Genomic DNA, 15682 nt, shown 5'->3' on the forward strand with positions numbered 1-15682 from the left:
AGTTATCACCCTATCCGATGGTGAACAGAATAGAGGAAGAAAAAGGAAATGCAAATAGGAGCTGAAATTGGCATTTTATATTGCTGATATAAACACTGAATTTTTATAACTTGACCAGCTGATGTTTGAATTACCAATAATTTTTATGTGGGTTCTATGTCTAATTCGGCTAATCCTTCAGTTATAATTTGCTGTCAAAAAAACGAGTCTCAAAGAATTTTCCGATCAAAAAACTTTCTAAAATATTTATTTATTTATTTATTTATTTATTTAAGTTTATTTATTTACTTTGAGAGAGAAAGTGTGAGCTAACGGAGGTACAGAGAGAGAGGAGTGGATGAGAATCCCAAGCAGGCTCTACACTGCCAAGGTAGAGCTGGATGAAGGGCTTGAACTCAAAAACTGTGAGATCATGATCTGAGCCGAAGTCAGAGGCTTAACTGACTGAGTCACCCAGGAGCCCTCCAAAAGTTTTTACAAAACAATTCATTCATTCGGAAAAAAATTATTACATACCCGTTATGTGCTAGAAATTTCAGTAGAACATAGAGAATAGACACGAAACATAGATGATTCCAGCCTGATAGAAATATTCTAAGTAGGGAAATGAGTTAAGGTGCTCAAGTATCAAAAATATTCTAATTATATAATTCTTTTCTCTTCTAAAAAAGTTAATATTTTATCTTTTATCTGGGTGATTTACTACTTCTATTTTGGGAATCACACCAAGAAGTTTACTATTTCTTTATTCTCTTCTGGCCGGAAAATAGTTATTTTTTTTCTTTCAAAAAATGCAGTTATTTCAAGATTTATTATTAACATATATCAGGAAACAGTGGAATAATTCAGGATCAAGCTTTTTTCCACTTTTCTAACTGACTTATGAGGTCATTTCTGTGCCCTAAGAGAAAAAAATCCATTTGCTCTTATAAGAATGGACCGTGCTTCAGGGCTTGGAAATTGCTGATCCTTTCTTTCTTTTTTTTTCTATTGTAATCCATTTCCCAAGATTCTGGAAGCTTCTATAAACTTCTCAAGCTCAAAAGTCATTCCTGTCAGACTTTCAGGGAATATGGTAGAGTAGGATCCTAAGCTCACCTTGTTCAATGGATACAACTAGGTAATAGCCATATCAGTTTAAATAATACAGAAAACAAGTTGAAGCCTGGCACAGCAGACTCTCTACAGCTAAATGTAGAGAAAAGGCCACATCAAAGAGGGTAGGAAGGGCAGAAAAGTGGTTGGGAGCTACATGGACCATGGGTCTTTCATAGGAGGGAAGGAGCTGCAGGTGCAGAGAGGGGAGAGAAACAGACTCTTACACCAAGTGCCTGCTAGGGGAAGATGAATCTCCATAACATTTGGCTTTAAAAACCAGAGATGCTGAATTTCACAAGTTCTTACAATCAGTGGAGCTTAAAACCTGGAACTTTAAAAGTCAGCAGGCTCCTGGGAGAGCCAGGAGGACAGAAGATATTGTGTCCCCACCTATAAAGAGGCAGCACAACAAAAAGCCCTGTGGAGATACAGCATAGAAGCAGCAGTTTGAAAAATGCTTGAGGTAAGTGGGAGGGAATTGTTTTTTTACTAATCTCAGATTGTTTGTTAGAGGGACAGGGTTTGTTGGGAGACTTCGCAGTAATAAAGGACCTGGTGGGTGCTATTGCCCTCCCCTGCTTCCCAGCCTAAGCATGTAGACCCCTGTGGTGATAAGAATGGTACTAATATCCCCTACTTACTAACAGTGCCCCTCACCTGCAAGTTCTCCTGTGGATGCTCCCCCTCCAGTCAGGCCTTGGCTCCATGTCCCATCCCACAGAAGACTTGCACAAACTTTGCTAACACCACATGTCCCACTCCTGCATGCTTCTGTGGATCCATCCCCTCTAAACTTACCTGCCTCTGTCACTGGCAGCTACAGGTCCTCTCCTGCTACTATGGACCTTGCTGGCACCACACACCCCACCCCAACATCCTCCTGCACTTTAGTGCTACTGCATCTCTGGCAAATGCCTGGTCTGACTCAACTTAATCCCAAGGTAGCCCCAGACTGGACCATTAATAACAGAGCAATCAAACCCTGCTTACAAAAGACAAAGAGAGCCATTGAAGATGACTGGGTTGAAAGCAAAAGTGTATCAGCCACAACAGGAGGGTGCACACAACACACATAGGAAACACCCCTTAAGTGCTAGATTCTTGTGAACAGGGGATATTGCACCGTAGGGCACTACAGGGCCTCTTCCTCATTAGACCACTACTTTCAAGAGCAGGAGATGTACCTGAATTTCCTAACACATAGAAAGAAACACAGAGAAATAGACAAAATAAGGAAACAGAGGAATATGTCCCAAATAAAAGAAGAGGACAAAGTCACAGCAAAAGAGCTAACTGAAACTATGCCTGCTAGAGAATTTAAAGTAATCGTCATAAAGATGCCCGTTGGACTTAGGGAAAGTGGAAGACCTCCATGAGACCCTTAACAACAAAACAGAAAACATAAAAGAGAACCAATCAGAGATGAAGAACTCACTAAATGAAAGTAAAAATATACAAGATGGAATAAATAGTACACTCGAGGAAGCAGAAGAACAGATCAGCAACCTACATACAGGACAGAGTAATGGAAAGCAATTAGGCTAAGAAGGATAGAAAAACATAATAATAAAAGAAATAAAAACTGACTTATGGACCTCAGTGTTATTCCAAGAGGAATAACGTTCACATTACAGGAATCCCAGAAGAAGAAGAGAGAAAAGGTGGCAGAAAATTCATTTAAAGAAATAACAGCTGAAAACTTCTCAATCTGGGGAAAGAAACAAAAATCCAAATCCAGGAGGCACGGATATCCCCCAACAAAATAAACCCAAGGAGGTCCACACCAAGATACATAGTAATTAAAATGGCAAAACGTAGTGATATAGAAAGAATTTTAGAAGCTTCAAGAAAAAAGAAAACAGTTATATACAATAAATACCCTTTCAGTCAATCAGCTGATTTTTTTAAGCAGAGATTGCAGTCCAGAAGGGAATGACATAATATGTTCAAAGTGCTGAAAGAACAAGAAAAGCCCTCTGCAACCAAAATACTCTAGCCAGCAAGGCTATCATTCAGAATAGGAGAGGTAAATAGTTCTCCAGATAAACAAAAGTTAAAGGAATTCTTGACCACTAAGCCAGCTCTATAAGAAAAGTTAAAGGGGACTCTTTGTGTAGAAAAGAAAGACCATAAGTGGGAATAAAAAAAAGTTGGAAACATATTTAAGAAAAGCAGTAAAAATAATTGTACCTATAAAAATAAGTCAAGGGATTCACAAAATAAAAGGAGGTAAAGAATGACATCATATCCCTAAAATATGGGGGGTGGGGGGAAGTGGAGTAAATAATGGGTTGAAACTTAAGCGACATTCTACTTAACATAGATTGCTATATACATAACATATTATACACAAACCTAATGGTAACCACAAATCAAATACCAAAAATATATATGCAAAATAAAGAGAAAGGAATCCACTAAAGAAAGTCAACAAACCATGAGAGAACAAGAGAAGAAACAGAGAAGAACTACAAAAACAACATAAAACAAGTAACAAAATGGCAACAAGTACATATCTGTCAATAATTACTTTGAATGTAAATAGACTACTCACTCCAATCAAAAGATACAGAGCAACAGATTGTATAAAAAAGCAAAACCCATCTATATGCAAAACCCATCTCTATTTGAGACCTAAAGATACATGCAGATTTGAAGTGAAAGGATGAAAAAGCATTTATCATACAAATGGAAGTTAAAAGAAAGCCAGGGTAGCAACACATATATTTGACAAAATAGACTTTAAGACAAAGACTACAATAAAAGAAAAAGAAGAGCACTATATAACCATAAAGAGAAAAATCCGGGGCACCTGGATGGCTCAGTCGGTTAAATGTCCGACTTCGGCTCAGGTCATGATCTCAGGGTCTCTGATTTCGAGCCCCGCGTCAGGCTCTGTGCTGTCAGTTCAGAAACTAGAGCCTTCTTCAGATTCTGTGTCTCCCTCTCTCTCTGCCCCTCCCCCGCTCACGCTCTGTCTCTCAAAATATGAATAAATGTTAAAAAAAAAAACGTTAAGAGCAAAATCCAACAAGAAGATATAACAGTTATAAGTATTTATGTATTCAACATGGAAGCACCTAAATATGTAAAGCAGCTAATAATAAACATAAAGAAACTAATTGATAGTCATAGAATAATAGTAGCAGACTTTAACATCCCACTTACATCGATGGGTAGATCTTCCAAATAGAAAACCAACAAGGGAACAGTGGTTTTGAATGACACATTGGACCAGATGGATATCACAGCTATATTCAGAACATTCTATCCTAAAACTGAAGAAGACACATTCTTCTCAAGTGCACATGGACCATTCTCTAGAATAGATTACATATAAGGCCACAAAACAGTAACAACAAATTCAAAATGACAGAAGTCACAGCATGCATCTTTTCTGACCACAATGCTATAAAACTAGAAATCAACCACAAGAAAAAATCTGGAAAGAGCACAAATAGATGGAGGTTAAATAACAAGCTACTAAACAATTAATGGGCCAACCAAAATATCAAAGACAAATTAAAAAAAAAATACATGGAGACAAATGAAAATGAAAGCATAATGGTCCAAAATCTTTGGCATGCAGCAAAAGCTGTCCTAAGAGAAAAATGTATGGCAATTCAAGTCTATCTCAAGAAGCGAGAAAAATCTCAAGTAAACAACTTAATTTTGCACCTAAAGTAGCTAGAAAAAGAACAAAACCACAAATCAAAAGAGCAAAGAAAATAGTAAAGATCAGAGGATAAATAAATAAAATGTAAACAAAACAAAACAGAACAGATCAATGAAATCATGAGCTGGTACTTTGAAAAAGATCAACAAAATTGATGAATCTTTAGCCAGACTCATAAAAAAGAAATAGAGAGGACTCGAAGAAATAAGAATCAGAAATTAAAGAGGAGAAATAACAACTGCCATCATGGAAATACAAGGACAATAAGAGAATATTATGAAAAATTATATGCCAACAAACTGGACAACCTAGAAGAAATGGATAAATCCCTATCCTTTGCTTCCAACAAACAAAAGTCCAGGATCAGAAAGCTTCACAGGTGAGCTCTACCAAACACTTAAAAAAGAGTTAATACTTATTCTTCTCAAACTATTCCAAAAAAATAGAAGAAGGAGAGCTTCCAAATTCATTCTATGAGGCCAGTATTACCCTGGGTGGATACCAAAGGCAGATACAGACATGAAAGAGAGAAAGGGAGAGAGAGAGAGAGAGAGAGAGAGAGAGAGAGAGAGAGAGAGAGAGAGAAGGAAGGAAAGAAGGAAGGAAGGTGGGAAGGAAGGAAGGAAAGAAATCAATCAATCAATCTATGGGCCAATATCTCTGATGAACATAGGTGCAAATATCCATAACAAAATATTAGCAAACAATACAATACATTTAAAAAAATTATTCAACACGATCAAGTAGAATTTATCCCTGGGATGCAAGGGTGGTCCAATATTTGCAAATCAATAAATCTTATACATCATAACATGAAAAAGGATAAAAACTACATGATCATTTCAATAGATGAAGAAAAGCATTTGACAAAGGAAAACATCTGTTCATGATAAAAACCCTCAACAAAGTAGGTTTAGAGAGAATATACCTCAACATAATAAAGGCCATAAATGAAAAACCCACAGTGAACTTCATACTCATGGATGAAAAACTGAGAGCTTTCCCTCTGAGATCAGGAATAAGAAAAGGATGTCCACTCTCACCACTTTTATTCAACATAGTATTGAAAGTCCTAGCCACAAAATCAGACAACAAAAAGGAATAAAAGGCATCCAAATTTGTAAGGAAGAAGTAAAAGTTTCATTATTTGCAGATGTCATAATACTATATATAGAAAACCCTAAAGATTCTACCAGAACATTCTACCAGAACATAGAGCTGATAAATGCATTTAGTAAAGTTTCAGGATACAAAATCAATGTACAGAAATCCATAGCATTCCTGTATCCTAATAACAAAATAACAGGAAAATTAATAAAACAATCCCATTTACAATTGCACCAAAAATAATAAAAAACCTAAGAATAAACTTAACCAAGAAAGTGAAAGACCTGTACTTGGAAAAGTATATAACATTGATAAAAGACATTAAAGACAATACAAAGAAATGGAAAGATATTTCATGCTTATGAATTGGAAGAATAAATATGATTAAAATGTCCATATCACCCAAAACAATCTATAGATTTAATGCAATTTTTATAAACACACCAACATTTTTCACAGAACTAGAACAAATAATCTTAAAATTATTATGGAACCACAAAAAACCCTGAGTAGCCAAAGTGATATTGAAAAGGAAGAACATAATTGAAGTTTTCAAGATCCCAGTTTCAAGATATACTACAAACCTGTAGTAATCAATACAAAATGGTATTGGCACAAAAACAGACACATAGGCAAATGTAACAGAATAAAGAACCCAGAAATAAACCCACAATTATATGGTCAATTAATCTTTGACCAAAGAGGCAAGAATATGCAGTGGGAAATAGAATCCCTTCAACAAATGGTGTGGGGAAACCGGGCAGCTACATGCAAAAAAATGAAACTGAACTATTTTCTTACACCATGCACAAAAATAACTCAAAATGGAATAAGCACCTAAATGTGAGACCAGAAATGATAAAAATCCCAGAAGAGAACACATTTGTCATAGTAACATTTTTCTAGATAGATTTCCTGAGCCAAGGGAAACAAAAGAAAATAAAATTTTTGAGACTATATCAGAATAAAAAGTTTCTGCATGGGAAAGAAACAATCAACAAAACTAATGACAACCTAATGAATGGGAGAAGATATTTGCAAATGACATATTCGATAAAAAGTTAGTACCCAAAAATACAAAAACAACTTATACCACTAAACACCAAAAACAAAAACAAAAACAACACAAAAACACAAAATAATAACAAAAAAAACCAAACAATAAAAATTGTGCAGAAGCCATGAACAGACATTTCTCCAAAGAAGACATACAGCTGGCCAACAGACACATGAAGTGTTCAACATCACTCATTATCAGGGAAATGCAAATCAAAACCACAATGAGATATCACCTCACACCTGTCAGAATGGCTAAAATCAAAAATTCAAGAAATAGCAAGTGCTGGCAAGGATGTAGAGAAAAAGGAACCCTTGTGCACTGATGGTGGAACTGCAAACTGGTGCAGCCATTGTGGAAAACAGTATGGATGTTTGTTAAAAAATTAAAAAAATAGAACTACCAATATGATCCAGTAATTGCACTACTGGATATTTTTACCCATAGAATACAAAAACACAAATTTGAAAAAAAAATGCAGCCCTATGTTTATTGCAGCATTATTTATATTACCCAAATATGGAAGCAGCCTGTGTCCACGGATAGATGAATGAATCAAGAAAATGTGGTATACACACAAACACACGCAGACACACACACACACACACACACACACACTGGAATACTATTCAGAGATGAAAAGAATGAAATCTTGCCATTTGCAACAATATGGATGAAACTACAGGGCGTTATGCTAAGGGAAATAAGTCAGTCAGAGAAAGACAAATATGATTTCACTCATATGTAGAATTTCAGAAACACAACAGATGAACATAAGGGAAGGGAAGGAAAAATAAGATAAAAACAGAGGGGGGCAAACCATAAAAGACTCTTAAATATAGAGAATAAAATGAGGTTGCTGGAGGAGAGGTCGGTGGGGGGATGGGCTAAATGGGTGATGGGCATTAAGGAGGGCACTTGTTGGGATGAGCACTGAGTGTCATTTGTAAGAGATGAATCACTGGGTTCTACTCCTGAAAACAAGACTACACTGTATATTAACCAACTTGAATTTAAATTAAAAAAAAAAAAGGGAGGAGCCAAGATGGAAGGAAGAACAGCATGGAAGGTTTTTTTGCATCTTGTGTCCATGATATACAGCCAGATCAACACTAAACCACCCTGCACACCTAGAAAACTGATTGGAGGATTAACACAACAATCTGCACAACCTGAACTACAGAATTCAGCAGGTACGTGGCACGGAGAGGTGAACTTGGGGAGAGAGAAGCCAGTGGTGGGCAGGGAGCCGCTTTTGCAGGCAGAGAGAGGACGGAGACTGGGGAGGTGGAGAATATGGGAAAAGCACCCCATCCCAAAAGCCCCTGGAGAGAAAGTGAAATATTGGAAACAGCCACAGGGACTAAACTAAAAAGGGAGAAAGGAGAAAGGAGAGGGTTTAAATTCCATTAAGACTGGAAACAAGTGCAAAGTCTGCAACTCCTCAGCTCGATACCTGGCGGTGCTCTGGTGGGAAGGGTGAATCCCCAGGAACACAGTGGGGTCTGGGAGGTTCTCGGGCCACATGGGGAAAAGCAGTTCCACTGCTGGAAGGACATGTGGTGGAGACTGTTGAACCCACCTGGTCCCAGCAGACCCCAGAAAACAGCCACATTTGCTGGCGCTGGAACAAGGTCGGTAAGGGTGAAGCCTGGTGCCAGATGTGTGTTGTGATTTTCCATAATCCCTGAATAGCTGCTGCTACACTGTCTCGCAAATTTTTCTGGGGCGGGCTGGCACCTGGCCACAGTCTCAGGGCACCAGCGGCAGCAGGGTCCAGCAAGCATTCCTGGGTGCAGCTGACATTCGGCCATTGCTCATTTGGCCATTACTCGGTGAAACCCTCCCACAGAGGGGCTGAACGGGTCAAAGCCGCAGTCCTTCAGAAGTAAGAGGCCGGGGAAAACAGCCGCATCTGAGACAAAACTCGGGAGAGAGGTACTGCCTGGGGCTTGGGCACAGACAGTGAAGAAGTGGGGAGTGGACAAAAGCTAAAGACAGAGGACAGGTGAGCAATTACTGATCCAAGAGAACAGTTCTCATACTAGAGACTGCGTACCTGGGTGACACCATTTTCTCCAATTCTGTGCGTGGGCATACACACCTATGAGCGCTACAACAATCCACCCCAGTAGGCTACCAGCGCCATCTAGGGGAGAATGGAGCCATTACACTGAGCCTTGCTCAACTGGGGGAACCTCACTCCTCAAGAACACAAGTCTCACCACCTACTTAGTTTATGGACTATAAAGCGCTACACAGTCTGACTTCCAGGGGAAAACGAAGTAATTTCAGTTCTATTTCTATCTGTCAGCAGGTCCAGCTATTCAATTTTCTTTTTCTTTTTTTTTCTCTTTTACACTACTTTTATTTTCTTGAATACAGAAAGAGAAAAAATGCATTTTTATTTTCAATTTTTATTAAAAATATTTTTCTTTAATTTTTTTCCTATATTTTTTACTTTTATGTAATTTTTTTCAAATTCTATTTTACTTCCAACATTTTATTTTAGTATACTACAGTGTATTCACTTTTTCAAATTTTCAAATGATTTCTTTTTTCTTTTTTCTCTTTTTCATTTCTTTTCTTTTTCTTGAATACACAAAGAGAAAAAATATATTTTTATATGTAATTCTTATTAAAATATTTTTCCTTAACTTTTTCTAGTATATTCTTTACTTTTATGTAAATTTTTTCAAATTCTATTTTACTCCCATCATCTCATTTTAGTCTACTTCAGTGTATTCATTTTTTCAAATTCTCAAACGATTTCCTTTTTCTCCCCCCCCCTTTTTTTCCTCTAATCTCTCAAACCACTTTCAACACTCAGACCAAAACACACCTAGGACCTACCATCATTTATTAGATTTTGTGTGTGTGTTTTTAATTTTTAATTTTAATATTTTTTAATTTTTTCTTTTTAATTTCAATTTTTCTACCTCATTATTATTTTTCTCCCTTCAAAATGACAAAACAAAGGAATTCACCCCAAAAGAAAAAGCATGAAGAAATGACAGCCAGGGATTTAACCAACACAGATACAAGCAAGATGTCTGAACCAGAATTTAGAATCATGATAATAAGAATACTAGCTGGAGTCAAAAATAGATTAGAATCCCTTTCTGCAGAGATAAAAGAAGTAAAAAATAGTCAGAATGAAATTAAAAATGTTATAACTGAGCTGCAATCATGGACGGATGCAGTGGCGGCAAGGATGGATGAGGCAGAACAGAGAATCAGTGATATAGAGGTCAATCTTATAGAGAATAATGAAGCAGAAACAAAAAAGAGGAGGTTAAGGCAAAAGAGCACAATTTAAGAATTAGAGAAATCAGTGACTCATTAAAAAGGAACAACTTCAGAATCATAGGGGTCCCAGAAGAGGAAGAGAGAGAAATATGAGTAGAAGGGTTATGTGAGCAAATCATAGCAGAAAAATTTCCTAACCTAGGGAAAGACACAGACATCAAAATCCAGGAAGCACAGAGGACCCCCCATGAGATTCAACAAAAACCAACCATCAACAAGGCATATCATAGTCAAATTCACAAAATAGTCAGGCAAGGAGAGAATCAGGAAAGCAGCAAGGAAAAAAAAAGTCCCTAATCTACAAGGAAAGACAGATCAGGTTTGCAGCAGACCTATCCACAGAACCTTGGCAGGCCAGAAAGGAGTGGCAGGATATATTCAATGTGCTGAATCAGAAAAACATGCAGCCAAGAATTCTTCATCCAGCAAGGCTGTCATTCAAAATAGAAGGAGAGATAAAAAGTTTCCCAGACAAACAAAAATTAAAAGAGTTTGTGACCTCTAAACCAGCCCTGCAAGAAATTTTAAGGGGGACTTTCTGAGGGGAGAAAAGAGGAGAGACAGAGAGAGAGAGAAATAAACACCAAAAGCAACAAAGATTAGAAAGGACCAGAGAACACCACTAGAAACTCCAACCTCCAAGCATCATAATGGTAATAAATTCATATCTTTCAGTACTCACTCTAAACGTCAATGAATGTTCCAATCAAAAGACACAGGGTAACAGAATGGATAAGAAAACAAGATCCATCTATATGCTGTTTACAAGAAACCCACTTTAGACCTAAAGACACCTTCAGATTGAAAATAAGGGGATGGAGAACCATCTATCATGCTAATGGTCAACAAAAGAAAGCTGGAGCAGCCATAGTTAGACAATCTAGACTTTAAAATAAAGACTGTATCAAGAGATGCAGAAGGGCATTGTATCATAATCAAGGAGTCTATCCACCAAGAAGACCTAACAATTGTAAACATTTATGCATCAAATGTGGAAGAACCCAAATATATAAATCAGTGAATCACAAACATAAAGAAATTCATTGATAGTAATACCATAATAGTAGGAGACTTCAACACTCCACTCACAGCAATGGACAGATCATCTAATCAGAAAATCAACAAGGAAACAATGGCTTTGAATGACACACTGGACCAGATGGACTTAACAGATATATTCAGAACATTTCATCCTAAAGTAGCAGAATATACATTCTTCTCCAGGGCAAATGGAACATTCTCCAGAATAGACCATATACTGGGACACAAATCAGCCCTAAGTAAGTACAAAAAGATCGAGATCATACCACGCATATTTTCAGAACACAGTGCTATGAAACTCAAAATCAACCACAAGAAAAAATTTCGAAAGGTAACAAATATTTGGAGACTGAAGAACATCCTACTAAAGAATGAATGGGCTAACCAAGAAGTTAAAGAGAAAATTAAAAAGTATATGGAAATGATAACATCACAACCCAAAACCTCTGGGATGCAGCAAAGATGGGCAAAAGAGGAAAGTATACAGCAATCCAGGCCTTCCTAAAGAAGGAAGAAAGATCTCAGATACACAACCTAACTTTATGCCTTAAGGAGTTGGAAAAAGAACAGCAAATAAAACCCAAACCAGCAGAAGACAGGAAATAATAAAGATTAGAGCAGAAATTAATGCTGTCGAAACCAAAAAAAAACAGTAGATCAATGAAACCAGAAGCTGGTTCTTTGAAAGAATTAACAAAATTGATAAACCCCTAGCCAGTTTGTTCAAAAAGAAAAAGGAAAGGACCCAAATAAATAAAATTCAGAGTGAAAGAGGGGAGATCACAACCAACACTACAGAAATACAAACAATAAGAGAATATGAGCAATTATATGCCAATAAAATGGGCAATCTGGAAGAAGTGGACAAATTCCTAGAAACATACACACTACCAAAACTGAAACAGGAAGAAATAGAAAATTTGAACAGACCCATAACCAGTAAGGGAATCGAATTAGTAATCAAAAATCTCCCAAAAAACAAGAGTCCGGGGCCAGATGGCTTTCCAGGGGAATTCTACCAAACATTTAAGGAAGAGTGAACACCTATTCTCTTGAAGGTGTTCCAAAAAATAGAAATGGAAGGAAAACTTCCAAACTCTTTGTGTGAAGCCAGCATTACCTTGATTCCAAAACCAGACAGAGACCCCACTAAAAAGGAGAACTATAGCCCATTTTCCCTGATGAACACGGATGCAAAAATCCTCAACAAGATATTAGCCAACCGGATTCAACAAAACATTAAAAAAATTATTCACCATGACCAAGTGGGATTTATACCTGAGATGCAGGGCTGGTTCAATATCTGCAAAACAATTAACGTGATTCATCACATCAATAAAAGAAAGAACAAGAACCATATGATCCTCTCAATAGATGCAGAGAAAGCATTTGACAAAATACAGCATCCTTTCTTGATAAAAACCCTCAAGAAACTAGGGATAGAAGGAGTACACTTTGAGATCATAAAAGCCATATATGAACGACTCAATGCTAATATCATCCTCAATGGGGAAAAACTGAGAGCTTTCCCCTTAAGGTCAGGAACAAGAGAGGAATGTCCAGTCTCACCACTGTTATTCAACATAGTATTGGAAGTCTTAGCCTCTGCAATCAGACAACACAAAGAAATAAAAGGCACCCAAATTGGCCAGGAGGAGGTCAAACTTTCACTCTGCAGATGACATGTTACTCTATACGGAAAACCCAAAAGATTCCACCAAAAAACTGCTAGAATTGATTCATGAATTCAGCAAAGTTGCAGGATATAAAATCAATGCACAGAAATCAGTTGCATTCCTATACACCAACAATGAAGTGACAGAAAGAGAAATCAAGGAATCGATCCTATTTACAGTTGCACAAAAAACCATAAAATATCTAGGAATAAATCTAACCAAAGACGTGAAAAATCTATACACTGAAAACTATAGAAAGCTTATGAAAGAAATTGAAGAAGACAAAAAAATGGAAAATGATTCCATGCTCCTGGATAGGAAGAATAAATTTTGTTAAAATGTCAACACTACCCAAAGCAATCTACATATTCAATGCAATCCCTATCAAAGTAACACCAGCATTTTTCACAGAGCTAGAACAAATCCTAAAATTTGTATGGAACCAGAAAAGACCCTGAAGAGCCAAAGCAATCTTGAAAAAGAAAACCAAAGCAGGAGGCATCACAATCCCAGACTTCAAGCTATACTACAAAGCTGTAATCATCAAGACAGTACGGTACTGGCACAAGAACAGACACTCAGATAAATAGAATGGAATAGAGAACCCAGAAATGGACTCACAAACGTATACCTTTGACAAAGCAGGAAAGAATATCCAATGAAATAAAGACAGTCTCTTCAGCAAGTGGTGGTGGGAAAACTGGACAATGACATGAAGAAGAATGAACCTGGACCAATTTCTTACACCATACACAAAAATAAGCTCAAAATGGATGAAAGACCTCACGGTAAGACAGGAAGCCGTCAAAATCCTCGAGGAGAAAGCAGGCAAAAACCTCTTTGATCTTGGCTGCAGCAACTTCTTACTCCACATATCTCCGGAGGCAAGGGAAACAAAAGCAAAAATGAACTATGGGACCTCATCAAAATCAAAAGCTTCTGCACAGCAAAGGAAACAATCAGCAAAACTAAAAGCAACCAACCAACAGAATGGGAGAAGATATTTGCAAATGAGTATCAGGTAAAGGGTTAGTATCCATAATCTGTAAAGAACTTATCAAACTCAACACCCAAAACACAAATCATCCAGTGAAGAAATGGACAAAAGACATGAATAGACACTTCTCCAAAGAAGACATCCAGATGGCCAACTGACACATGAAAAAATGCTCAACTTCACTCATCATCAGGGAAATACAAATCAAAACCACAATGAGATACCACCTCACACCTGTCAGAATGGCTAACATTAACAACTCAGGCAACAACAGATGTTAGTGAGGATGTGGAGAAAGAGGATCTCTTTTGCACTGTTGGTGGGAATGCAAGCTGGTGCAGCCACTCTGGAAAACAGTATGGAGGTTCCTCAAAACACTAAAAATAGAACTACCCTACAACCCAGCAACTGCACTACTAGGCATTTATCCAAGGTATATAGGTGTGCTGTTTCGAAGGGACACATGCACCCCCATGTTTATAGCAGCACTATCAACAATGGCCAAAGTATGGAAAGAGCCCAAATGTCCATCAATGGATGAATGGATCAAGAAGATGTGAGATACACACACACACACACACACACACACACACACACACACACACATACAATGCAGTATTACTCGGCAATCAAAAAGAATGAAATCTTGCCATTTGCAACTACGTGGATGGAACTGGAGGGTATTATGCTAAGTGAAATTAGTCAGAGAAAGACAAAAATCATATGACTTCACTCAAATGAGGACATTAACAGACAAAACAGATGAGCATAAGGGAAGAGAGACAAAAATAATATAAAAAACAGAAGAGGGACAAAACAGAAGAGACTCATAAATATGGTAACAAACTGAGGGTTACGGGAGGGGTTGTGGGAGGGGGGATGGGCTAAATGGGTGAGGGGCACTAAGGAATCTACTCCTGAAATCATTGTTGCACTATATGCTAACTAATTTGGAGGTAAATTTTAAAAAATAAAAAATAAAATTAAAAAAAGAAACCAGAAAAAGTGTGATTTCACTTATATATGTTATTTAAGAAACGAAACAAAAAAAGAGACAAACAAATAAACATAAAGATGTTAACTACACAGAACAAACTGTGGTTACCACAGGGGAGGTGAGTGAGGAGATGGGTGAAATAAGTGAAGGGGATTAAGAATACACTTATCATGTTGAGCACTGTGTAATATATAGAATTATTGAATCACTATCTTGTATATCTAAATGAATAAGTAATATAACCTTGTGTGTTAACTATACTGGAATTAAAATGTATAGATAGATGGATAGATAGATAGATAGATAGATAGATGGATAGAGATAACTCATTCCTATTACAAGGAAGCTCCAAATGAAGAGTGTCTCTATTCTATCTCCTGGCACATACACAGAGATCATTTTAGGTCTATTTAAGAACAGTTACCACTCTAGCTCTTCAAGGAAAAATACTTCATCTAACCACAAGCAGTGGAATGAGTAGGTATTTAGGTTTTGTAAGTACTTTTTCCTCTATTCCTGCAGTAACTATTTCTTAGGTTAATAAGACATCCCTGTAAGAGCTATGTAACAATTTTGTTGTAAATTATAACGTGTGTGTATCTATAGATATGTGTAGTGATATATAAACCACTATTTTGTAGATATCCTCAGGGAACCAGTCTGATATTTGCTTAATAAATATGGTTTTAATTAAGGTTCAAATCAGAAGTTTTGAAGCCCATGT

General features: G+C 37.1%; 1 protein-coding gene and 1 long non-coding RNA gene across 2 annotated transcripts in view; both read right to left on the reverse strand.

Annotated features, from left to right (window-relative positions):
* The window catches only part of GALNTL6 (polypeptide N-acetylgalactosaminyltransferase like 6), a 1204077-nt gene that overhangs the window by 709226 nt on the left and 479169 nt on the right, over positions 1–15682 (reverse strand). The gene's annotated exons all lie outside the window — the stretch shown is intronic.
* Positions 1077–8632, reverse strand: LOC125163283 (uncharacterized). The gene is made up of 3 exons (XR_007151380.1): positions 8395–8632; positions 5190–5194; positions 1077–1088 (listed from the first exon to the last, which is right to left on the reverse strand). It is a non-coding gene; the product is annotated as an uncharacterized LOC125163283 (long non-coding RNA).

This window comes from Prionailurus viverrinus, chromosome B1 (genome assembly GCF_022837055.1).
Source record: "Prionailurus viverrinus isolate Anna chromosome B1, UM_Priviv_1.0, whole genome shotgun sequence".
NCBI classification, from domain to species: Eukaryota; Metazoa; Chordata; class Mammalia; order Carnivora; family Felidae; genus Prionailurus; species Prionailurus viverrinus.